Source organism: Bos javanicus, chromosome 27 (assembly GCF_032452875.1).
Source record: "Bos javanicus breed banteng chromosome 27, ARS-OSU_banteng_1.0, whole genome shotgun sequence".
Lineage (NCBI taxonomy): Eukaryota > Metazoa > Chordata > Mammalia > Artiodactyla > Bovidae > Bos > Bos javanicus.
Window position 1 is genome coordinate 35,780,216 of NC_083894.1, and position 24,956 is coordinate 35,805,171.

General features: G+C 48.3%; 1 protein-coding gene across 3 annotated transcripts in view; it reads right to left on the bottom strand.

Annotated features, from left to right (window-relative positions):
• Nucleotides 1-24,956, bottom strand: part of ZMAT4 (zinc finger matrin-type 4) — a 375,305-nt gene that overhangs the window by 299,614 nt on the left and 50,735 nt on the right. Inside the window, exon 1 of one of the 3 annotated variants that reach the window (XM_061404560.1) lies at nucleotides 17,877-18,132. The exons of 1 other annotated variant lie outside the window; for it this stretch is intronic. The gene's annotated coding sequence lies outside the window, so the exon portion shown is untranslated. Of the gene's footprint in view, nucleotides 1-17,876; nucleotides 18,133-24,956 lie in introns of those variants that run through there. One more of the 3 variants, XM_061404559.1, reaches the window with a different exon arrangement.

The window sequence follows — 24,956 nt, forward strand, 5'->3', positions numbered from 1 at the left end:
TGTACAAACTCAGTCACTCAGTCATGTCTGACTCTTTGTGACCTGATGGACTGTAGCCAGTCAGACTCCTCTGTCCATGGGGATTCTCCAGGCAAGAATGCTGGAGTGGGTTGCCACGTCCTCCTTTAAGGGATCTTCCCAACCTGGGGATCGAACCCAGGTCTCCCACATTATGGGCAGATTCTTTACCATCTGAGCCGCCAGGGAAACCCCAAGGGGCTTTCAAGCAATATCAAATAGAGCTTTGAGTTCAACAGCTGTTCTTGGGGGCTTCCCAGGTGGCGCTAGTGGCAAAAAACCTCCTGCCAATGCAGGTTAGAAGTAAAAGATGTGGATTCGATCCCTGGGTCAGTCAGGAAGATCCCCTGGAGGAGGACACAGCAACCCACTCCCATATTCTTGCCTGGAGAATCCTGTAGACAGAGGAACCTGGCAAGCTGCAGTCCTAGGGTCACAGAGTCAGACATGACTGAAGCGACTTAGCATGCATGCATGCACAGGTATACTTAGACAATTAAAAAATAAAATCAGGCTAAACTATTGCTTTCTTTTGCAAGCCTATATCTTATAAAGTGAGGAGCCCTCATGATTCCTACTGACTCGTCTACATGTAGGGCAGAGGAAATTCATAAAAATTATTTCTACCCCTCCACACCACAATTGAACCTGTAAAGGCAAACAAACATCCTCAAATTCCAAACTCTGAATTACAATGCAGCCAGGGACTTCCGTGGAGGTTCAGTGGTTAAGGCTCTGAGCTCCCAATTCAGGGCACACAAGTTCAATCCCTGGTTAGGGAACTAAGATCCCACATACTGCACAGCATGGCAAAAACAATGCAGCCAAGGTTCACAAGTTTGTGCAAGTGATCTGACACAGAAATGTATTACATAGAATGTCACCACCCTGGAAATACACGCCTGCACATCATGAGGCTTTTCTCCAACCCAGAGTTTCACTTCCTCTTACCTCCTACCTGCCAGGCGAAGAGTAAGGATTCCGCCAGGTGCCAAGGCCAGAAAAGCCCAGATGGTAGGGTGGGGTGGGCCCCTGGAACTCAGCCTACTCTAATGCCGTCACTGTACACATGAAACTGCCCAAAGCCACATTGCTGATGCTCGGGCACTGGCCCAGCTTCCGTGGTTCCAATTCCCACTTTCCAGCTCCATCCCAGGTGGAACACGGCTTGCCAGCTGCATGATACAGATGAGTCACTAAGCCCTGTAGGTCTGTTTTCTTCCTATAAAAATTGAGAAAATACTATTTTCCATGCCTCCTTGGAGAATTGCAGAGAATACCAAAAGAGGAGAAGGTAATATAAACTGTAGAACTCCCTTTGTTTGACAGGGATCACTATCCTATTTTTAATGGCATACCAATGTTGGTAAGATATTGGGCAAGTCTTGATTAATGCAACAAATGAAAGATTGCCGTCCAATTGAAGATATTTTTACAAATCATCTAAATAGTTGGGTCGCTGAGCTTCTCTGGTGGTCCACTGGTTAAAAATCCAGCTGCCAATGCAGGGGACACAGATTTGACCCCTCATCCGGGAAGATTTCACGGGCCTCAGGGCAACCAAGTCCGTGAGCCACAACTACTGAGCTCTCTAGAGCCCATGCTCTGCAACAAAAGATGGCTCCCATCACCACAACTAGATAAGCCCGTGTGCAGCCACAAAGACCCTGCACAGCCAGAAATAAATACATAAATAAACAAAATTTAAAAAATAAATACATTTTAAACAAATAAATAAATAGCTGTGTCTCAAGAATAAAATATCTTCCTGAAACAAAAGGCTGCCTGCCTCAGCAACTCCAAAATCCCTTTCTACCTTGACTTTGGCTGCCATGGCCCGTGAGGACATTTGTATTAAGCAACTCAAAAGGATTCAGAGTTTCTGCTGCCAAGAGACAAGAGCACCTGTGGTTTCCAATGCCCCGAGTTTCGACAGTAATGCCAAGGAGTAAGGACGGGTGACTCTCACAGCTGAAATGGACCTGTTATTTCTGGAAGGATCATTCTGGGCAGACAGCCCAGTCAACCTGGAGTTTAGCACCTAGAGTGCCTGGAGGCGCTCTACCTCACATGACAACCTGCTCCAGAGTCTGGCAGCGCTAGTCTCTACGCACTCTTTAGGTTGAATCAAAATCTGTGCCCTTGTACATTCCATTCATTGACTCGGTCTCTGGGAACGATACAGAATAATTCTACTCCCCTTTCTCATGAGGTCCCCTCCTTCAAGCACTGGAGATAGCTCTCTTCCATCTATTCCCAACCCCTGTCCTCCTTTATCATCTTGGTCTGTGTGTATCTTTTTATGGACCATCTTCAAAGGCAGCGCCAAGAACAGAATGAAACATTCCCAATATGTGGGCAGAGGATCACGAATCCAAATGACCCTCCGAAATATCTACTGTCATTTGCAACGGTCTGTATTCACAGCTTGGAATGCAAATGGAGAGGAGGCGCTTTGATGATGTGAAAATGTAGTACAACATTTTGAAATGTCAAATGGGAAAAGAAAACTTGGGAAGGTGTATTTTGAAGCCAAGCTCCTCTAAGCAGTTGTGTTTAAATATTATCATGTTCCCTGCTATTTCTAATAAAGAAGAGCACAAAAATAGATTCATGGGTGACCTGGTTAATAGGAATCTCCAGACTCACTGCATACTCCCTCCTCATTATACAACCGACTGCAGAAATCAAACAGTGTGAAAGGATATTCAAGGTACATGGAGGACCAAGTGGGGCCCGTAGGAGTCTGAGTCTCGGTAAAGCAGCTGTGCAGCAGAAATAGCTTTAAAGGCAGAATATAAAGTGTGTATACTAAAAAAAATAAATCAAAGGAAGAAGAGAATATCCTGGCTTTTTCCACTGTTTTATATAAGAATATTGACTTGAATAAGCCCACATGCAGGAAAAGGACCATAAAGACCCCCCCCCCGAAATTGACAAGGCCTGGAATAATTTAATTTTCAGTAGGAGACCATCAGGGAACAAGTATCAGTCTAGTCTATGCAGGAGGCCTTTTCTCCAAGAGAACTCTCTCTGTGTTAGTTACTTTAGACGACCAGAAGGTCTGATTTATGATTCAAAAAGTGGAATTCCAAAAGGGGAAACCTGCTACTTGATCCCCTTCTTCAGGTTGTTTAGAAGAGCATCTTAGCTTCCCTAGCCTTCAGAAGTATAGGAGAGCTGGGAAGAAAAGGTAGGAAAACTTGAAGCTTTCCTTAGCCTTGTCCATGGTGCTGAATCATCGCTAGAGCTGCAACAGAGCTGGACTGTTGATCACTTACTGACCAATCCTACTGGCCCAGAGCCAATGCGTGGTGACCCCCAACTCTAAGAACATGCTGACTGTACTGGACTCTGAGGCACTGGGACATTGTGATGGAGGAGAAAAAAGTAAGGAAAGGAAGGAGAGAAGGAGTTTGATTTCCAAGACTTGAAACTGTCCTGAACAAAAGCTTTCTCAGTATTCCCCATCCTGGCACATTTCAAAGCAAACATTGAAGGTTTGAAGAACTTCAACTCTTTACCATTCACAAAGGAAAGTGCTACCTGTATTTTAGGAAAATCAAGGCCCAGAGTAGAACTGGAGGCAATATTAGAACAGGAACGTGGTCAGATTCTTCTGTGCTAGCCCAGGTCTCTATAAAGCAACAGACCTACTTAAACATGTATCCGTGACAGTGGAAGGTGCAGAGGTGGAGCTGAGGGTAATAAAGAAAATACAGAGGGGGAGCTTCTATTTATTCAATAATGGTTTGGAGGGGGGAGCTTCCCTGGGGGCCCAGTGGTTAAGAATCCCCCTTCCAATAAAGGAGACTTGGATTTGATCCCTGGCTGGGGAATTAAGATCCCACATGCTTGGGGTAATGAAGCCTGTGCACTGCAACTAGTGAGCCCACGGGCCACAGCAAGGGAAGCCCAGAATCTGCACACCACAACTAGAGAAAGCCCAGGCACTGCAATGAAGACACAGCACAGCCAAAATTTAAAAATAACCAAATAATGGTGATTGAGCATCCGCTATGTATCAGGATGACATCAGGATAAAAGAAGGCACATTTCCTGTCTTCCAAATCTTTCTGAGCTATTTAATGAGAAGACAGATACCCACCAAATACCTAAAACACAAGCAGCAAGTATAATGGGCTGGTTTAAAAAAAAAAAAAAAAAGCTACAGGATTTAAAGAGATGGGAAGAATCTTAAAGAACTCTTCCAGTTCTATTAGAGTTGAAAATTTGAGAACTGATAGGATTAGAGTGAAGGGAAATGGGTTCCAGCTAGAGCTAATTCTTTTCCCTGGCACGGGGGGGTGGGGGGGGGGGGGCGGAAATCTTGCTATCAGTTGGCATAAGACACATCAGAAGGGCACTGGCGGGGCTAATTCAGGATTATGCAGCATAAGGGGAGGAGGCAGTACAACGCAAGAAGAGAAGGGGACACCAAGCTGAAGGTCCAGATGGAAGGAGGAGAGGCAGGTCCCAACGCATTGCTCATGGTGCCGTGGATGGCCTTTTTCAGGATTTCCAATCAAAGGCAGATAAGGAAACCTTCCTTTCTGACTCTTCCTGCTCCTCAAGAGCAGATTTGAGAAACACAGGCTGAAAACCCAAAGAAACCGGAGGCTTGGTAGCCAAGATTGATATTCTTCATTCCATTCCATTTCTAATAATGCTAAAATAGCTTCTGTCTCAAAAATCCCCAAACCTATGCAGGGCTCTTTAGAGGGAAACAAGACATTAGTTCAGATGCAGGTTTGGTCCCTAGCCAACTAGGTCTGTGAGCAAGTTATATATCCTCCTTGAGCGCTGTTTTCCTCATTTGTGAAATGGGGTAAACATTCTCCCAGGATTATTGTGATGACTGGAGAAGATGTAGATGGAAAACATCTAACAAAGACTGTGACATATGGCAGACACTCAAAAACAGATATTACCACCACCGTTACAAATGTTATTATTTTTGTATTATCGTTATTCTTATTTTCAGGAAGGAGGCTGTAAATATTGAAGCAGAGAAATAAATAGAACCACCTTCAAGAGTAAGGGGGAAGATGACACCGTCAGTGTGCTAAAAATCATACCCTTTATTGCCATCACAGGCTTTTTGTTGTATATTAATATCATCCACCAAAATGTCTTGTTTTCACTGAATTCCACTGGCAGCTGATACTGGTGCTGGATGCCTGTGAAGGCCTCATACTTCATGAATGCTTCAAATCTCCTCTTGTTGTCAGTAGGCACTGATAGTCACAGATGGAGCATTTTGCTAAGAAGTGTGTCCCACCCTCTCCCTTGCCCACTTGCACTCTTCCTGCTGTGACCTGCTCCCAGGGGGACATAAAGGAAGAACACACCACCTAAAGGTTGGACACGGACCAACTTTCTGCATGCACGGCCACTCACTGGAGCAGCTCTATGATAGCCAACAGCCATCATGATCCCCTGGGCGACACTTCTCTGCCCCTGGCCTTTGGAGAGAGACACCTTCAGCTCGGTGATCCCCACCTTTGGGTATCTCATCACAGATTTGGGCATTTTCACTCCAAAGCTCATCTGTAAGGTCTAACAACCTAATCTACTCCTTCACCTCCTCTCCTCCCTCACTAGTCCTTTAAAAAATAGGATTTAAGGGGCTTCCATAGTGGTCCAGGGGCTAAGACTTCATGCTCCAAATGCAGGGGGCCCAGGTTCGATCCCTGGTCAGGGAGCTAGATCCCACATGCTTCAGCTAAAGATGAAGATGTCACAGTTAAGACTAGTACAGCCAAATAAATTAATGTTTTTTTTTAAATAGGATTTAAGACTCATGGTAATTTCAACCAAAGAATTACTCTCACCCTTAGGGGCAGATTTCTGCATTTCTCAGACTGCCGATCCATATGACTTTGTGAACTCATCAGTATCAGTTCAGTTCAGTTGCTCAGTCATGTCTGACTCTTTTCAGCCCCGTGAACCACAGCACACCAGGCCTCCCTGTCCATCACCAACTCCCGGAGTTCACCCAAACCCATGTCTATTGAGTCAGTGATGCCATCCAAACATCTCATCCTCTCTTGTCCCCTTCTCCTCCTGCCTTCAATCTTTCCCAGAATCAGGGTCTTTTCAAATGAGTCAGCTCTTCGCATCAGGTGGCCAAAGTATTGGAGTTTCAGCTTTAGCATCAGTCCCTCCAATGAATACCCAGGACAGATTTCCTTTACGATAGACTGGTTGGATCTCCTTACACTCCAAGGGACTCTCAAGAGTCTTCTCCAACACCACGGTTCAGAAGCATCAATTCTTCTGTGCTCAGCTTTCTTTATGGTCCAACTCTCACATCTATACATGACCACAGGAAAAACCATAGCCTTGACTAGACAGACCTTTGTTGGCAAAGTAATGTCTGTTTTTGAATATGCTGTCTAGGTTGGCCATAACTTTCCTTCCAAGGAGTAAGCGTCTTTTAATTTCATGGCTGCAATCACCATGTGCAGTGATTTTGGAGCCCCCAAAAACTAAAGTCAGCCACTGTTTCCACTGTTTCCCCATCTATTTGCCATGAAGTGATGGAACTGGATGCCATGATCTGTTTTCTGAATGTTGAGCTCTAAGCCATCAGTATCAGGGGCTGCATCTAAAACAACTCCTCAGTGTTGGACGCTTGTGAAGCTCTAGACCCAGAAGGAATAAAGAGGTGTACTATGATTAGAATATTAGGTGGGGCTCCTGAGCTGGGCTTAGTGCTAAGGGCCTTCCCACCTGACTTCATTCTTCCAAGAGGCAGGTAGAGTCATCCTTCTCACTGACCAGTTGAGAACCTAAGGTGAGGATGGAGTAAACAGGCCTGTAAGCGGCAGTCAGGTACCAAGGCCGGGCTGACTCTGTGTCCACCGGCTCAACCCCCATCCTGACTGCCTCCCCGTGGCGGAATTTAGCACAGCGAGCCCTTCAGTCTGTTCCCTACTGCCCATCTAAGGAGCCACCATTTAAAAAAATATGAAAATGAAAGGCAGACACCCTGCCCAGAATTCATGTGGACAGATCCTAGGGAGCCTCGACTATCCAGGTGAAATCTGGGAAGCTGGAAGTGACCTCAGGGCCCAGATGCTCTTCTCTGCGTTTATTGGAATCAAACTGGGAGGCAGGGCCTTCTTCCCATTCATTCTGCCTGCCTGACCATCTATAGTCTGACTCACCCTGAAATTTGGTACCTACTCCTGCTCTCCCTGCTTGGCCTGACAGCCTGCAAAACCACCCTCCATCCAGTCTGGCTGGCTCTTCTTAATCCAGCCAAGACCCTCTATGGCATGCCACGTGCCCGCCCCTGGCAAAGCACTGGGCTACCGCGGCCACCACTCTGGGCGGCTCTGCCCCCAGTGCCCAGTGTGGGAAGACTGGACTCCTCCTGTCTCTTTCAACTTTGACAAGCTGAATGGGTGACTGAAAATGCCACCAATTAAAACGAAACTGCCTCTGGTTGTGAATCTGAAACAGCCAGGAGGCATGCCACTGCCGTTTAAAATCAGCCACTTTTTTTAAAAAAGATTTTTTATGTGGGTCATTTTTAAAGTCTTTTATTGAATTTGTTACAATATTGCTTCTGCTGTTTGAGTCTTTGATGGCAAGGCATGTGGGACCTTAGCTCCCCGACCAGGGATTGAACCCACACCTCCTGCATTGGAGGACGAAGTCTTAACCGCCAGGGAAGTCCCCCAAATCAGACACATTTTAAAATTAAAATTATTAATATTGAAAAGGCTACTGAAATGGTTCCTGTTTTGTTTCACCAAAATTGGAAGGGATCAAAGTCTGCTCAGAGGAGGAAAGGTGTAAGGATCGGGGCTGGGTCATTCTCAGCACAAAACAAATAAGCCTTGGCCTCCTTCTTTGTGAAAAAGGGCCCAAATTGGAGCCCACCTTGGTCTTCTTGTGACTGGGTCTTGATCTTTGCTCCACCCCCTTCAGGCCCTGCCACTGTCCTTCTGGAGCACAGAAAATACCTTCCCCACTCGCCTTCCTGGCCCTCAGAAAACTAAGATTTGGAGACAAACACACCAGTTTATAAACACCTCCTCAGTGACTCCCCAATTCCCTCCAGTGCCTCTAGGGACCAGGAACCCCTACGGACAGGCCGGGTCTGTCTCGTCCCTTCACACCTCCCTCTGCATGGGTTGGGGGATGCAAGACTGGTTGCCATGACAGCAGATCAAGCAGCCTTAGAAGAAGAAAAAAAAAAAAACATGGAAAGTGCTCCAGAAATGGACGCATATTGGACTTTCATGAAACAATGCCCAAGGCAGAAATGGGGCAGAGAGCACACAACTGAAGCCACCACCTGGGACCAGCTCCCAGGGTCTGGAGAGCCTGCACACTCACCTTCCATTCACCACACACCCCCAGGAGGCTGAGCTATGGACCTGGAACCTCTGTGAAGTGGCTGAGATCAGGACAAATGTCAGATACAGCCAGGCTGAAGAACCTGAGGGTTCCCTGTTTCTTGGGATGAAGCCCTCTCTGCTGACTGGCTGCTATCCCCCTCCCCTTCCTGGTGATGCTCAGAGGCAAGAGTGTGGTGGTCCAGGTCCCTTCATTAACCATCCACAGGCAGGTGAAAGCTCTGGTTTCCAGCCAAAGTTTGCATCTGCATCTGCCAGAGGGGGAGGAATAAACTGAGGTAGAATCACCACATGAATGAGGGCACACAACACCCGAGGATGGAAGAACCGTGGCAATCGGAAGTTTACACAAAAAGGTGGGTCAAAGAGCACCTACCTGAGATCCATTCTACAAAGGCAAAAACTAAACTAAAAATAGATACCCCTTTAGCATCCATGCAGAGAAGACACAACTCTTCTCTGTTGCGGGGGGAAGGCGGTGCGGCAGGGTGGGAGGAACCCCTCACACCACTCTCTTCTGCTTGGCATCGCCAGGAGCTGCAAGGCTGACTCATACCCCTTTTGATGGCACCATTTTCTTCACTTGTAAAATCGGCCTCCGTGATCCTGACTCAGAGGCGTTTGCCTCTGCTGGGCCCACACGCCTTACCGCAGGCCCCGGGCCGTGGAACTGTATCTGTCATTCTTGTGCACGTACTGCCCGGGGCTGGCTGAGGACACCCAGAGCAGTGAGTAGCAAACAAGCCCCCAGCCTGGGCCAGCCTCTGAGGATGCACACACGTGTGCCTGCTCCCTGGCCACTTGTCCCTCTCCGACCCCTTGTGCCCTGTCAGGACGTGTGAGTTTGGAATGTAGACTCCAGCAGGCTCTGCAGAGCCCAAGGCTCCCAAGGACTCCAGCCCCTCAGACTTGCCGTGGCATTTACTGGACAGCCTCTGCCCGAGACCAGCATCTCCTACAGCCTCACTCAGATCCCCCTTAATCATCACCTGGGTTTTGCTGAGCATTTGCTATGTGCTGGGTCGCCCTAAGCATGGGCAGTGCCACAGAGAACAGCTCCTCCAAGGCTCTGATCTCTCAAGAATGTTCACACACGGGACTCACTGCACGCCATTCTGCAGAAACACACCCAGAATCCCTATCTCCTCGCACATAAATAAAATAACCATACCAGCTAGTAAGCAGTGGCTGGCTCTCTCACTCATGTTACTTGAGAGGCTTAACCTTCCTGCTGAGGTTTCAATGTTGGTCCTTCATCTCCAGCAAGCGGTAGAGACAGGGGATGTGGGCAGAGGTGGGGCTGACAGGTGGTCCAGAGGGTGGGAGACCTTCTGTCCGGGTTTCCCAGGGGGCCCTGTGCGAGGCCTCTGCAGGGACGGCCTGAGGAGTCGGGCAGGACCAGACAAGGAGCCCAGCTGCGCCCAGCTGACGGGTCTGAGGGGACTGGCAGGGCACTTGTGTCGGAAGAAACACCATTTGCTGATACAAATGAACTTATTTACAAAGCAAATGGACTTATTTACAAAGAAAATGAACTTATTTACCTTACTTTGCTAACAAAGGTCCATCTAGTCAAAGCTTTGATTTTTCCAATAGTCATGTATGGATATAAGACTTGGACTATAAAGAAAGCTGTTGCTGCAACTGCTAAGTTGCTTCAGTCGTGTCCCACTCTATGTAACCCCATAGACAGCAGCCCATCAGGCTCCCCTGCCCCTGGGATTCTCCAGGCAAGAACACTGGAGTGGGTTGCCATTTCCTTCTCCAATACATGAAACTGAAGAGTGAAAGTGAAGTCGCTCAGTCAGGTCCGACTCTTAGTGACCCTATGGACTGCAGCCTACCAGGCTCCTCCGCCCATGGGATTTCCCAGGCAAGAGTACTGGAGTAGGGTGCATTGCCTTCTCCAAAAACAGCTGAGCACCGAAGAATGGATGCTTTTGAACTGTGGTGTTGGAGAAGACTCTTGAGAGTCCTTTGGACTGCAAGGAGATCCAACCAGTCTATCCTAAAGGAAATCAGTCCTGAATATTTATTGGAAGGACTGATGCTGAAGCTGAAATGACAACACTTTGGCCACCTGATGCAAAGAACTGATTCATTGGAAAAGACCCTGATGCTGGGAAATATTGAAGGTGGAAGAAGGGGACAACAGAGGATGAGATGGTTAGATGGCATCACTGACTCAACAGACATGAGTTTTAGTAAACTCTGGGAGTTGGTGATGTACAGGGAGGTCTGGCGTGCTGCAATTCATGGGGTCGCAAAGAGTCAGACACAACTGAACTGAACTGAACTGAACTGAACACAGACTCACAGACTTAGAGAAAGAACTTTTGGCTCCCGGGGGTGGGGGAAGGATGGGGGAAGGGATAGACTGACATGTACACTCTGCTATATTTAAAATGGATAACCAGGGCTTCCCAGGCATCCCAGTGGTTAAGAATCTGCCTTGTAATGCAGGGGACGAGGGTTTGCCCTGTCCAGGAAGACTGTAGCTAAGCCCATAAGCTTGTGCTCTAGAGCCGGAGAGCCACAATTACTGAAACCCACGTGCTCTAGAGACTGTGCTCTGCAACAGGAGAGGCCACGGCAAGGAGAGGCCACACTTTGCAACCAGAAAGCAGGCCCTGCTTGCTGCATCTAGAGAAAGCCTGCACGCAGCAAGGCAGACCCAGTGAAGTCAAAAATAAATAAAATATCTGAAATGGATAAGCCACAATGGCACAAGGAACTCTGTTCAATGTTATGTGGCAGGCTAGATGGGAAGGGCGTTTGGGGGAGAATGGAGGCATGTATGCATATGGTTGGGTTGCTTTGCTGTGTGCCTAAAACTATCACAACATTGTTAATCAGCTACACTGCAACATAAAATTTTAAAAAAGAAGAAGAAAAGTCATTTTCTTTCATAGAGTATGAATGGGTAAACTCCCACGCACCTGCCAGTCACAGGGGGCCAGGGGCATTTTCTTTCTCTTTCTGCCCCATCAGAAGGGAGACACGGCGGGGTGGGTGGAGTACTTGGATTTTCCCTTGGTTCATCCCTTCAAATCAGAGCAAACACAGAGCCTCTGTCTTGGGAGGAAAGCCAAAGATAGACAGAAAAAAATAAATCACCAAGCCACAAAGAGTAGGAGAGGAGAGGAGAAAGTACAGGGGAGAAGAACACGCCCTTTATGTTTTCTGTTGCCCGTTCCATCAAACTAAAACGCTGCGTGCCCAGGTGGAAAAGCCACGCAGGTCTCAAAGCCCAGGCTCCACCCTGCCCCCACCCTTGACTTGAAAGAAGCAAAGCAACGTGGCTTCTTCATTTCCCGGGGTGCCAGCTGCCTGGGTGGAGCAGGCACACCCTTAAAACAGGTGGATTTTCTTAACAAGCTGCAAGACCAACACGAGCTGGCTTTCGAACAGTCGATCCAAGCCTTCACAAACACAGTTCATAAATAAGTATTCCATTACTGTAACTTGTTTATGTGATTTATCTTCACAAGATCGTCACTGTTCTGCCCCTACTGAACCAGAGAGATTGAGGGCAGCTCTGAATGCAACCATCATAGCTGGGGCTTGGAGGCACAGTTGTGCACCTGTAACCTACTGCAGAGGAGGACAGAGCCGGACTGAGCTGAGCTGCTGCAGGGGAAATGATCGCTCTTATCTTCATCTGCACTCCGACAATGCAGTGTGGCTGCCCATCAGCTAGCCAGCAGGCAATCTCAGCCCCGTTTTCCTGCTCCCCTAGCCTGCTTAACTTGCGTTGGCTTCTCAGAGGATTGCTCTTTGGTCTTGATTTCTGTGCTGTTTTTCCTAAAATCAGCAGAATTGTAGAGCCCATGTAGTAGTGTCTGGAGTGGCCAAGATGGAAAGACGCAGGGATAAAAATGTCACGGAGGCAGGGGCTACCCATCCACAAACGGACAAAAGCCTGCCTGTGGGTCTACCCATTTTGTGGTTCTTCAATCAGAACGTCTCTTCCCATCTGAGAGTTGGCTTGAGATCTTGTGCCGTTTCTTGCCTTGGGATGCAGTCAGAAGTAGCGAAAATGAGGATAGCTTAGGGAATTCAGCTATTAGGGGAAGATAAGTATAAAAAGGTATGTGTGCTATGCTCCTGATGATAAAGGCATTGGTACAAATGAAAATGTCTCTATCGTGTGTTGGTGAAGGTATGGACACATGGAGTCTTTCATCCATTTTTTGATAGGAGGAACAGTTTAGCATAATCTAATCAAGCTAAGCACTCTAGCAACTGTGCTCCTAGTCGACAGGATAGAACTATTCTCACTCAATGAGAACACGAGGTATGTAAAGGATGATGATGGTAGCATTGTTCAAATACCAAACCTGCAATCACCCTGGCACGAATCTGCCAGAGCGGAAGGAACTAACTGGGGCAGAATCGCAAAGTGAATGATGGCCCACATCATCCCAGAGTATGGACGAACCATGGCAATTGAATGTTTACACAAAAAAGTGGGTCAAAGAGCACTTACCTGAAATCCTTTCTACAAAGTCAAAAGCCAAACTAAAAATAGATATACTTTTAGGATCCGTGTGGAGAAGACACAACTCTGAAAATGTCTGGCAAAATGTGAGGATCAGATTCAGGATGGTGATTAGCATAGAAAGGCAGGAGAAGGGAGTCATGTGACTGGATGCAAGTTGTTGCAAGATCTTCACTTTTCTGTGGAAGGTGTCGTCGGGAGTGGGGAATCACTCTGTTATTAAAGATGGGCAATGATAGTGATGATGGTGGTAGATACAGACAGATAGATGGTGATGCTAGATAAAAAGATAATAAATGGATGCATGGCTAGACAGACAGAGGACTAATAGCTAAAAGACAGAGGGATGGATAGACAGTAGATAGCCTCTATGCACCAATGATGAGAAAGAATGTTTTAGAAACAATTCTCCACACTTTCTGTAACACAGACATAGCTGTACTTTTTCTTTATCCCCAACCACAAAAAACAACTGAATTTGGCATCCTCTCTGGCAGTTAGTGTTCCTTAGTACTAGTTCTGGCCAATACAATCTGGGACAAAAGCAGTGTGTACCCTTGGAGACTGGCTCTAGAAATCCTGCACGTGGTCTTGAACCTGCTCTTGCACCTGAGGGTTGGGTACCCCTGCCCTGGTCCCCCTGCCTCACATTAAAAAAGTGAAACCTCTGAAAGCCTGAGTTTCTGAATGACCACGTGGACTGGAACCCCACTCCCCAACCCCAGTTGCCCACTGGATGTTCCACAGTGGAGAAATAAACTTCTGATGCACTAAGTCACTATGATCCTAGGGTTTACCTAGTACAACCCGAACTAACTCAACTCAAACACAGGTACCACGGGCACGGCTGGAAAACAGTTACCCAGAAGCATGCTTTTTATCAGTTAAATCTCTTATGTGCTGGCATTAGACAGCCCAGACCTCTGGAGTATGCTTACTCAGGCCAGTACCAATCGCTTCCTCATTTGAACAGATGTGGTGCTTTTATGGTGTCTGGAATCAAGCAATTCATGGAGAAGTAGAGCATCATTTGAGGACAAGGTCTAAGTCCTGGTTCATTGACCAGAAGGGCCTTTTCCTGTATGTTAACTAGGAGCCCCTTTCAAATACCAGCAGCACTAGGAAGGCCACCCTTGTTCTGTCCTGCGAGCAGCGAGTTCATCCTCCTCATGCCTGGCACGCCAGCACTGTCTTGTGCAATCTGCTCTGCCATCTTGTTGGCAGGGGGGACACCGAGCAGATGGTCATGACCACTGGGATGCCAGGTAATGAGCAAGTGCCTCACATCAGAGGATCAGGGCCTTGTCACCCCGCCAGAAACGACAGCTTGGCCGTCTGGCATCAGCCCTGATGTTGGGGAGACGCTCCCAGCTCACCACTCCAGCTCCTAATGTAGTGACACTTTCAGATTCTTGCCCCGAATCAATTCTTCTTGCCTTTTCAGCTGAGTTGAGCAGGGCATGGGTGGTTTCCAGGAATGAAACCATATTAACATAGATCCATCACTTGGCTGACGAGTCTGGCTTTGGGGACAAGATCCTGGGCTCAGTGATACTCTCCTAAGGACAAGCCCCCTCCCCATCTATTCTGCTTTCGTCATACCCCTGCCCCAAGCCTGGCAGTGAACTGTCAGCCCCTCCACCCAACTTGTCCACGCATACCAGACTGACCTTAAATCAGTGCCCCCATCCAGCCTCCCTCCGACCTGTCTTCCCCACCTGCTGTAAGAGGGGTGGGGCTACCTAGTGGAAGAGCAGGTCAGTGTTTGAATGCGCTGGCAAGGAGACAAGGAAATGTGAACATTGGGCAGGTAGCAGAAGAGGGCTGGCTGCAAGGTGAGGAAGGGCAGACACCAAGGGGAATGGGACCCAGCAACCCAGAACTGAGTGGACTGGAGACAGTGTAAGACCGCATCCCACAGCGGAGACAGGAAGGAAATCGCAACCCTAGAAAGGACCTGGAGGACCACCTGCCCTATCCTCCATGCTCACAGAGAGGAGGAGACACCCAGGAAAATAATGGGACTTACCCCTACCCACCTCCCATGAGTAAAGGCAAACTAGGGATCCCCAACTCCTATGGTAGCATCCTTTCCCTACACATCCCCTCTCCATCCAGAATGTTCACTGTCTTCCTTTTAGCAATCTTTCTGAGCAGGGAGGGACCAAAGCCACTCTTTTAAATTAGGGGGGAAATCAAACTCTTGTGGGAGCCTGCAATACAGAGATGCCCAACAAAGACCACCTTCCAAGCTGGTCCCTGGGAGGCATATGAGAGGAGCTGCAAAGAGGAGGAGGGACACTGGGTGGGGGACCTCACCCCGCACCCCCCGCCCCAGCCACTGCCAGGCTCTCAGATTGCCCAGGTGAGTATTCTGTCAAAAATGAAAGCACTGTATCCGGGACCTGTGAGCCATGCCGATGTCAGGTTAGAGCACTAAGGAGGCTTAAGGACCGATTCCACCTACACTGGCCATGCATCCCTGTCTCAAACAGCAATTCTGAGTCCTCACAACAAAAGTAACAGGCCATCCTCCCAAGTCAATGGGCTGTGACCTGCTTAATGATCAAGCAGTCAGGACACCCAGTGAAATGTATACTTGGATCTTGCTGGGCTGGATGGGGACACACAAGGTCTGGACACCCTTTCAGGGAAGACTTTCCCACCCCACCCCCCTTGCTGGGACTGGGGTTGGCCTTTGGGATCAGCTGTATGCCCTTTGGGAACAGCTTCAGCTGCAGAGTCACTGGTCCAAGGTCACCCTCCTAGCCAGGGTGGCCCATGCCTAGGGGTCGATGGATGCAAAGATAAAGAGAACAGCCACTGGGGCTTAGTATGGAGCAACTCACACTCTCGGTGTCAACCAGACCCCCTCAGGACCAGCAAGGTTACGGCACCAGCTTCCTGCTTCTGCCCCTTCCTTCCACCAGGCCCATCCTGGGTGCTTCTCCTGCTAAACACCCCGAGCGCTAAACCCTGTAGAGTTCGCCTCATGGCAAACTGCTTCTCTTTTGCCTCCAGGGAAGCAAACCTCACACCATAGCCTCACTGTGGACCCCACCTTGAAACAGAGCAGGACCCTACAGTCCATGTCCTCTGCCTGCCTTTTGCCTGTGGAAAGCTTTAGTCAAATAAGATTAATCAGAGAAATGAGAACATACAAAAACAGAGGAAAACAAAGGAGATCAAATAATAATGACGTAGTCATTAAGCACAGACAAGGACTTTTAGCTCCTTCTCAGGGGCTGTAGATAATATTCTGAGCCATATCCTGTGAGCTGTCTTATAGATACTGAAATCCCCACCAAGTGGAAGAAGTTAACTACATGATGACCACACTGGACCCTTCCTGCCCCCAGTTGCCAGCATCTGAACAAAAGCGAACTTTCCCCTTCACCAACCTGGCCTGTTTATTGGCTTTTGAGCAGCGAGCAGCTGGACTCACCACACACTCTTTTGGAAACAACCTAATCAGAAATTCAGTGTGTTGTTATTAGGTTGCTCATTCATGTCCAGCTCTTTGCGACCCCATAGACTGTAGCCCGCCAGGTTCCTCTGTCCATGGAATTCTCCAGGCAAGAACACTGGAGTGGACAGCCATTTACTTCTCCAGGGGATCTTCCCAACCCAGGGAATGAACCCAGGTCTCTCGCATTGCAGGCAGCTGCTTTACCATCTGAGCCACCCAGAGACCTGATCAATTCCCCAAGCCCCGGAACTCTTCCAGGAGCCCATCGAGTCATCCCCAGAGTAATATTCGTGCAACCTGAAGCCAAGCATTGTCTCTAGTAATGCTGAATCCTCAGACAGGCTCAGTACAACTTACTAACATGCAAAAAAGGAGAAAGCTGCTAGTGCTGAATCCCATTTTTCAGCCCTTTGATCTGCGGTCTCCACAGGGGTTACAGTTACTCTCACACCATCTGACTAGAACTGATGCTTCTAAGTTCTATAATGTCAAATAAGTCATATTTCAGTAACACTTCCTACCCACTGCTAAAAATATTGTTTCTTCCCACACAGCTATTTCTAATGAGATATTTCAAGCCACCTGGCACTCAGGGAAGATCCCTGGCTCTTCTTCGACAGCATGCCATGAAATGGAACCAGGTACAATAGAACCCAATGGATGCTGGTGTCAGGGGCAGGAAGAGACCTCACAGCTTCCTCTGTCCTATGGTAAGAGACGCCCCTTGGAGATGGCATTAGATCCACAATCTGAGTGACCTTCGAGTAAAACGTAGGACACCAGAAGAGGCACTGGAGCCTGTTACCAACGGTTTGTCCTCCAGGACCTTAGCTGTTCTTACAGCTTCTGAAGAGAACCAGTTTGAAGCCTGAAGAAGTGTTAACTCCCGCTGAAACGTGACTGCATCCAAGAAGCAAACAAGGTTCCTACCTGTTCATTTGCCTTGCCATTTTAAGTTACTTCAGTCATGTCCAACTTTGTGCAACCCTATGAACTGTAGCCCACCAGGCTCCTTTTACCATGGGATTCTCCAAGCAAGAATACTGGAGTGGGTTGCCATGCCCTCCTCCAGGGGATCTTCCCCACCCAGGGATCGAACCTGCATCTCTTAAGTCTCCTGCATTACCAAGTGGGTTCTCGACCACTGGCGCCCCGTGGGAAGTCCCTTACCTGCTGCTGCACTAGCTGACAAACAAACCCCAGCCATCCCAAAGGCTTGCCGCGGAGGATCACAGATGGAATACCCACCACGCTCATCCTCCCATCCTGTCCAATGCTATGTTCCCTTCTCTTCACCATCCTGTGGTCCAGGGGGTAGGGGCTGCCTCCCTGGACCATGGTCCCTCTTCTTCTCAATAAGCTGGGTAAAGGGCCCTTTTCTAGATCCTCCTGGCACTCTGTGAACACATATAGACAACAGAATATATTCTGCACCCCTGGAAGGCTGTGCACCCCACGGACCGAGAGCTGTTCTAGGCACGTCAGCTAGTGTGACAAAAACAAAACTAAAATGTACCGGCGTGGTCATCCGGGTCTAAAGCCGACGTGCCGTTTCTGCTGTGTCTTCCTCTGAAAATGACTAAGCAGAGCCCAGAGGATGGTCCCAAAGGAGATAACTCCAGCAGCACCCCTGGGCTGCCCTGGGCAGGCCTTCAGAAAGGCAGCATGCCCCTGCACCTCCCTGTGCAGACCGGGTAGTGTCTCAGAGCCCGCCGAAGAGGTTCCACCCTCTCACCAGAAAAGGTGAGATCTGTGACCCGGAAGAGGCCTCTGTGATCCGGAAGTGGTCTGGAGGTCAGTAGAGTCTCCCCTCCCCAACCCCAAGACCCTCCCCGCTTCACACTGGGTCACAGCGGTAACAGGAGGCGATACTAAAGAGAATGAATGTGCCTTTGTGCGATCCCAGGATCCCAGGAGGACCAAGTGAAACTAAAAGTCGCTCAGTCGTGTCCGACTCTTTGCGACCCCATGGACTATACAGTCCATGGAATTCTCCAGGCCAGAATACTGGAGTGGGTAGCCTTTCCCTTCTCCAGGAGATCTTCCCAACCCAGGGATCGAATCTAGGTCTCCCGCATTGCAGGCGGATTCTTTACCAGTTGAGCCACAAGGGAAACCCAAGAATACTGGAGTGGGTAGCCGATCCCTTCTCCAGTGGATCTTCAGGACCCAGGAATCGAACTGGTGTCTCCTGCATTGCAGGCGGATTCGTTACCAACTGAGCTATCAGGGAAACCCAAGAGAGTTCACCAACTCTGCCTCTGCCCACACACAGGGCGGCTCTGTTCTCAGACACCCCTCCCACGGCCTGGATTTCCCCTCATCCACCATTCAGACTACACCTGGGGGACATTTAGGAACAGGCTACTGGGTACTCATCGTCAGGGTCAACACTGACTGCTATGGGTTGAGTCGTGACCCTTAAAAAAAAAAAAAGGTACATTTAAGTCCTAACTCCCAGGACTTGGGATGTGATGTTATTTAGAAACAGGGTCTTTGCAGACATAGGGAAGTTAAGATGAGGTCCTATTTAACTGGGGCAGGTCCTCATTCAGTAACTACTGTCCTTATAAGGAGGAAGTTATACAGATGGGGAGATAGGCCGCCACCTGAAAACAGAAGCAGACCTGGGAGTGAAGCATCAACAAGACAAGGATGCCAGAGACCACCAGAGCTGGAAGAAAAGAGGGTGCATACTCCTGAGAGCCTCCAGAGAGCGCCTCACCCACACCTTGATCTCTCGGAAACTAAGGTGGTGAGCAGGCATTTTATGCTGCACATCTAATGATGCTGTACAGCCCTCACCTCGTGACAGCCCAGGAGGTGCTTATTGATGCCCAGAAAGCCCACATGAGACGCCCAAGGCAAGGTCAGCATAAGGTTCCCAGAAACAGAGCAGAAACTCAAATTCATATCCCAGGGACTCAAATCCCTGTCTCCTTGCCTCCAAGTGCAGCCATCTTTCCAGAGCATTTAAGTCAACTGTTGTTTCAGCATTTCCTTCAAAGGTCCTCTGAACTTTGTTAGAACTTTTCTTCCCAGTTCAGTTCAGTGCAGTTCAGTTGCTCAGTCGTGTCCGACTCTTTGCGATCCCATGAATCGCAGCACACCAGGCCTCCCTGTCCATCACCAACTCCTGAAGTTCACTCAAACTCACGTCCATCAAGTCAGTGATGCCATCCAGCCATCTCATCCTCTGTCGTCCCCTTCTCCTCCTGCCCCCAATCCCTCCCAGCATCAGAGTCTTTTCCAATGAGTCAACTCTTTGCTTCAGGTAGCCAAAGTATTGGAGTTTCAGCTTTAGCATCAGTCCTTCCAATGAACACCCATGGCTGATCTCCTTTAGAATGGACTGGTTGGATCTCCTTGCAGTCCAAGGGACTCTCAAGAGTCTTCTCCAACACCACACTTCAAAAAGCATCAATTCTTCAGTGCTCAGCTTTCTTCACAGTCCAACTCTCACATCCATACATGACCACTGGAAAAACCATAGCCTTGACTAGATGGACCTTTGTTGGCGAAGTAATGTCTCTGCTTTTTAATATGCTGTCTAGGTTGGTTATAACTTTCCTTCCAAGGAGTAAGCGTCTTTTATTTCATGGCTTCAATGACCATCTGCAGTGATTTTGGAGCCCAAAAAAATAAAATCTGACACTGTTTCCACTGTTTCCCCATTTATTTCCCATGAAGTGATGGGACCAGATGCCATGATCTTAGTTTTATGAATGCTGAGCTTTAAGCCAACTTTTTCACTCTCCTCTTTCACTTTCATCAAGAGGCTTTTTAGTTCCTCTTCACTTTCTGCTATAAGGGTGGTGTCATCTGCATATCTGAGGTTACTGGTATTTCTCCCAGCAATCTTGATTCTAGCTTGTGCTTCTTCCAGCCCAGCGTTTCTCATGATGGACTCTACATATAAGTTAAATAAGCAGGGTGACAATATACAGCTTTGACGTACTCCTTTTCCTATTTGGAACCAGTAAAAAGACACATGCACCTCAGTGTTCAATGCAGCACTATTTACAACAGCCAAGACATAGAAGCAACCTAATTATTCATCAACAGAGGAGTGGATAAAGAAGATGTGGTACATACAATGGAATATTATTCAACCATAAAAAGGAACAAAATTGGGTCATTTGTAGAAACGTGGGTCAACCTAGAGACTGTCGCACAGAGTGAATTAAGTCCAGAAAGAAAAAAAAACAATCATATCCCTTATATGTGGAATCTAGAAAAATGGTATACATGACCTTGTTTGCAAAGCAGAAACAGAGACACAGATATAGAGAACAAACACATGGATACCAAGCAGGGAAGAAGGGGTGGGATGAACTGGGAGACTGGGGTTGATAACAGAAACACTACTATGTATAGAATAGATAACTAATCAGAACCTAGGTGAACTCTTCTCGAAACTGTGGTGACCTGAACAGGAAGGAAATACAAAAAAGAGCGGATCTATGTATATGTACAGCTGATTCACTTTGCTGTACAGCAGAAAATAACAACATTGTAAAGCAACTACATTCCAATAAAAGATTTTTTAAAAACAGAACTAAAAAAAAAAAAAAAAAAAAAAAAAAAGTTTGGCCCATGCCAGAAGGAGAGAGACCTTGAGGCTCTGATGGAATTCCAAATCTCACAGTGAGGAAAGGCTGGGCCAGTCGCAGCTGCCGTCTGCTTTTGTCATAGGGTTGATGCACTTGATTTGAGGGTCAGGAGAAAGCAGTAATTTACCAGCTGTCTTCACCTGCCAGTGTCCTAAAGGGAGTCCATAGCAATTAGGCACTTATAATCACTTAATCCACTGTAAATCTCTGCAAGAGAAAGGTAATCATTATGGAACTCCAATCTGGCTGTTCCTTGGCTGGTCTTCAGGTACCCTGAGTCCTACAGAATATTTTTAAAAATACACATTTTTAAAGACTCCTCCAAAACAGCTGCAGCCCTGAAACGAGAGCTCTGTGTAGAGGCCAGGAAACAATTTGGGTTTCCTTCTGACCCTTCCCAAATTGGGAGCCAAGTTGTCTGAAAGCCCTCCACAGCTGGGATGTCAGGGTTGCAAACTGGAATCAGACCCCTCATTCCATCACATTGGCTTGGACCACCTTTGCAGCCACTGCTGACCTCTACGGACCCCAATAAAGGTCTGAAAGTAGAATATACCAGGTGCTGTGGATCAGAGACCCAGCGTGATGTCCCGGGCTCCTGTGTCCAGCCAGGTGGCATTTGTGAGCTGGAAAAGAGAACAGAACTGGGAGGGGGCAGGACCTGAAGGACAGACCAATGCAATTCCCATCTTTCCAGAGAACAGAAAGCTTGCCCATGGCATGGACACCCCTCCACCTACTGGGAGAAAACCTCTCCTCTGATCTTTCCAAAGCAACAGCAACAAGCTCTAAATATTTCAGCTTGTATCTCCAGGAACTCAGCGCTCCGCCAGCCTTCAATACCCTCAGTGTCTAGTCCACAGAAGCGCATCATTTATTCACCAGCTGCGAGGTCCACAGACCCAAGGGTCACCCTCCAAGCCTGTTTTTCTGACTTCCTTCTGATTTGTGCCTACAAACAAGTTACCACCATATCTTGGTGATAGAAGATGATCTTGGTCACCCCAAGAACTACCAACGAAGTAAAAAGTCAACTGACTGGATTTGTTGCTAACGCTGATTTTGGGTTAGTGGGACTTCCCTGGTAGCTTGGATGGTATAGAATCCACCTGCAATGCAGGAAACCTGGGTTCGATCCCTGGGTTGGGAAGATCCCCTGGAGAAGTGAATGACAACCCCACTCCAGTATTCTTGCCTGGAGAATCCCATGGACAAAGGAGCCTGGTGAGCTACAGTCCATGAGGTCACAGAGTCTGACATGACTGAGCCACTAGCATCATCATGGTGGGGCAGCCGGGGGCATGACTGGAAAATAAACCCAGTGGGACCTTGCATTAATTTTCAGACTCTGTCCCTCCTTCTTTCCCCGGGGTTTATGGGCTGTGTAGACACGGCATCCAGAAAACCAGGACTCACACAACCAGCACTGATGCGGTTCAGCAAAAGTCCAGCCAATGACACCAAACATCTTCTTCAGCCCGGGGGCCTCTGAAAAATCCCAGGGATACAACCAGTAGATCTGACAAGGGAGAAGGGGTGAAGATGAGGAAACTGGGAAAGGAAACATCAGAGTTAAACGAAATAACGGCTGACCTGGCATAAGCAACAAAACTTTCTAACTTGCCAAAGTGATCCCACAGAGCAGCATCACATTTTCAGCTCACTTAGGGTAGTCGGTGTCTTTATCTCTCGCCTGACAGAGCAGAAGGTGAGGATCAGCGGAATGAAGGGATTTGCCTCGGGTCACATCGTCTGTGGCAGGATCAGGGTCAGAGGCAGGGAACCTGTGGCATTGCCATGAGCAGAAATAATGGGGTTCTCCCAGAGGAGGGTCCACAGGGCGAGCTCAGTGCATCAATGAGACAAAAGCAAAGACACGGAATGCTCCATGCAGCCAGCAAGGGGTCGTTTTCAATTCAGTCCCAGATAACCTAGTGCAGGGGCTGAGTGAGGCTCTGAGCTGAATATCAAGCACTGATAATAAATATCACACCCCCACCCCTTCACAGCCTCACCTTTCGATATCCCCCACTTCCCTGGGACTTGGATCACCTCCTGAAAGAAGTGTGGGGACACCCTGGACCCGTTCCCAGATCAATACAGCCAAGCAGCATCAAAGAGAATGTTTTCAGCATCTTCATTATTACTTTCAAAAGCTTGGCTTCTCCAGAGAAAATAGTCTTGTTTCCAGAGCCACCAGTCTGTGGATTGCCTTCCAAAGAGGACAGAAAGTTGAAAGTTATTAATGGGTATCTCCAGGCAATTACAGACACCCTGACCTGGGGTTTCTGGTTTCTCCCGAGTGCCAGTTGGCGACTCTGCTGCTTCTGGAAGATAAAACAGCCTCTGCTAAAAGTCGGCGAGATGCTCGATCAAGACCTGCGGGTTGTGGCAGCTTCTGCAAGCAAAGTCGCATCCTGTAATTTGACTGCAGGCAAGACAGTTGCTCATGTTCGGGGCAAGAGAGTCCTGACACGGCAAGAACCCCAAGAGACCGCCGGGAGAACATGGTGAAAAGCCGTGTTCACCGTCCGAGGAATCTCGAAAAACCTGTTAGGGAATGATTCAACCTCCTGGTGCTAAATGCACTCGATAGACTTTTTTTTTTTTTTTTTCCAGAAAAGCAAGGTTGGAAGGGGCCAGTAAAGGTGAAGATATGCTGAATGAAGACAGAGCCCAGCATCAATCAAGACCAACCCCCAAAGGAGGCAAGATGTCAAAAGGAGGGACCAGCCAACTGGCATATGGGTTCCACGCAGGGAACATGCAGATCTCTCCTCGCCTGTGGATCCTGGAATTCCAACGTTTGGACTTTAGCCTCTTTCAGAGCTCAAGATCAGCTCAGCAATAGCCTTCTCGAGGGATCAGAGAGCAGGCCCATCTGCCAGAGGGGCATCAAATAGTCTGCCCGTCAACCAGTTCTAGCTGAGCCCTGGGGTGCTGCTATTCTGTGAGCTTCTTCCAAAAAGGCTCCCCACTCACACGTGTCATTTTTTTTTTCTTACAGCCTTTTGCATATTTCTCTCCTTAATCCATCCCACCATAGCCCCACCACCCCACTCAGCCCGATCTCCAATCTTCCAAACAAGACCAGATCTCCCTCTTTCTCGATGTGCTTCAGGACACAAGGGGAGAATCGGCACCCCGGAGCTCAGGTCTGGGGGCCGAGGAGGTGGGTTCCGCAAAGGGAGAGGGTTCTCAGGGCAGGGTGGCAGCCGCCTCGGAGCTGTCTGCCTCTGGATTCCGTCATTAGAGTCGCTGGGTGTTTGATCGCCTTCCCGACGCAGAGTAATTAAAATTCTGCACTGTTTGTTTTTCATTTCCTTTGATAAATGGTGAAAACTGCTCACGAGCAAGGGCAGCAATGTTTCCCGTCATTCACCCTTGGCTGGCTCCCCGTTTCCAGGAACATCCCGCTTTCCTCCAACTGGGGACCATACAGCAGGAGGTGCAGGAGCAGGGTCCCACAAGGTCCAAGAGCCCTGGCAGGATGGATCCACACAGCTGCAGGGAAGGTGTTCGAGGACAATCTCTCAGGGAGGACTGACCTTGTCCCTTTTTAACCTTTAGAGGGGAGACATGGTCAGGGCAGGTCTTTGTTAAGACTATTCTGTTTGGCTTGCAAAGGCATTCCCCCTTCCCCAAGTCATTATGAAAAAGAAACGGGAAGATCCCATCATCAAGGAAAAAACGCCTTTCTAACTCTCAGCCTCTCCATCCAAGAAATGGGTACAGTTGGATCTGCCCTGCTTGTCACACTAAGATGCCATGGCAATTCAACAGCAGGTTACACAAGAGAACAGCACACAGACAGGAGGCTCTAAGAAAGCAAACTTGTCAGCGAGCTTCCGGCATCATCCCTGCCTCCCTAAGGCGCAAAGGGACAGCCTGGCTGGTTCCCAAAGCAATTTAGTGTCTCTGGCTAAAACAGGGGCTGCTGAAGAAGGACAGGGAAGGGGAGGAGGTGGGGAGACAAGGGCGTT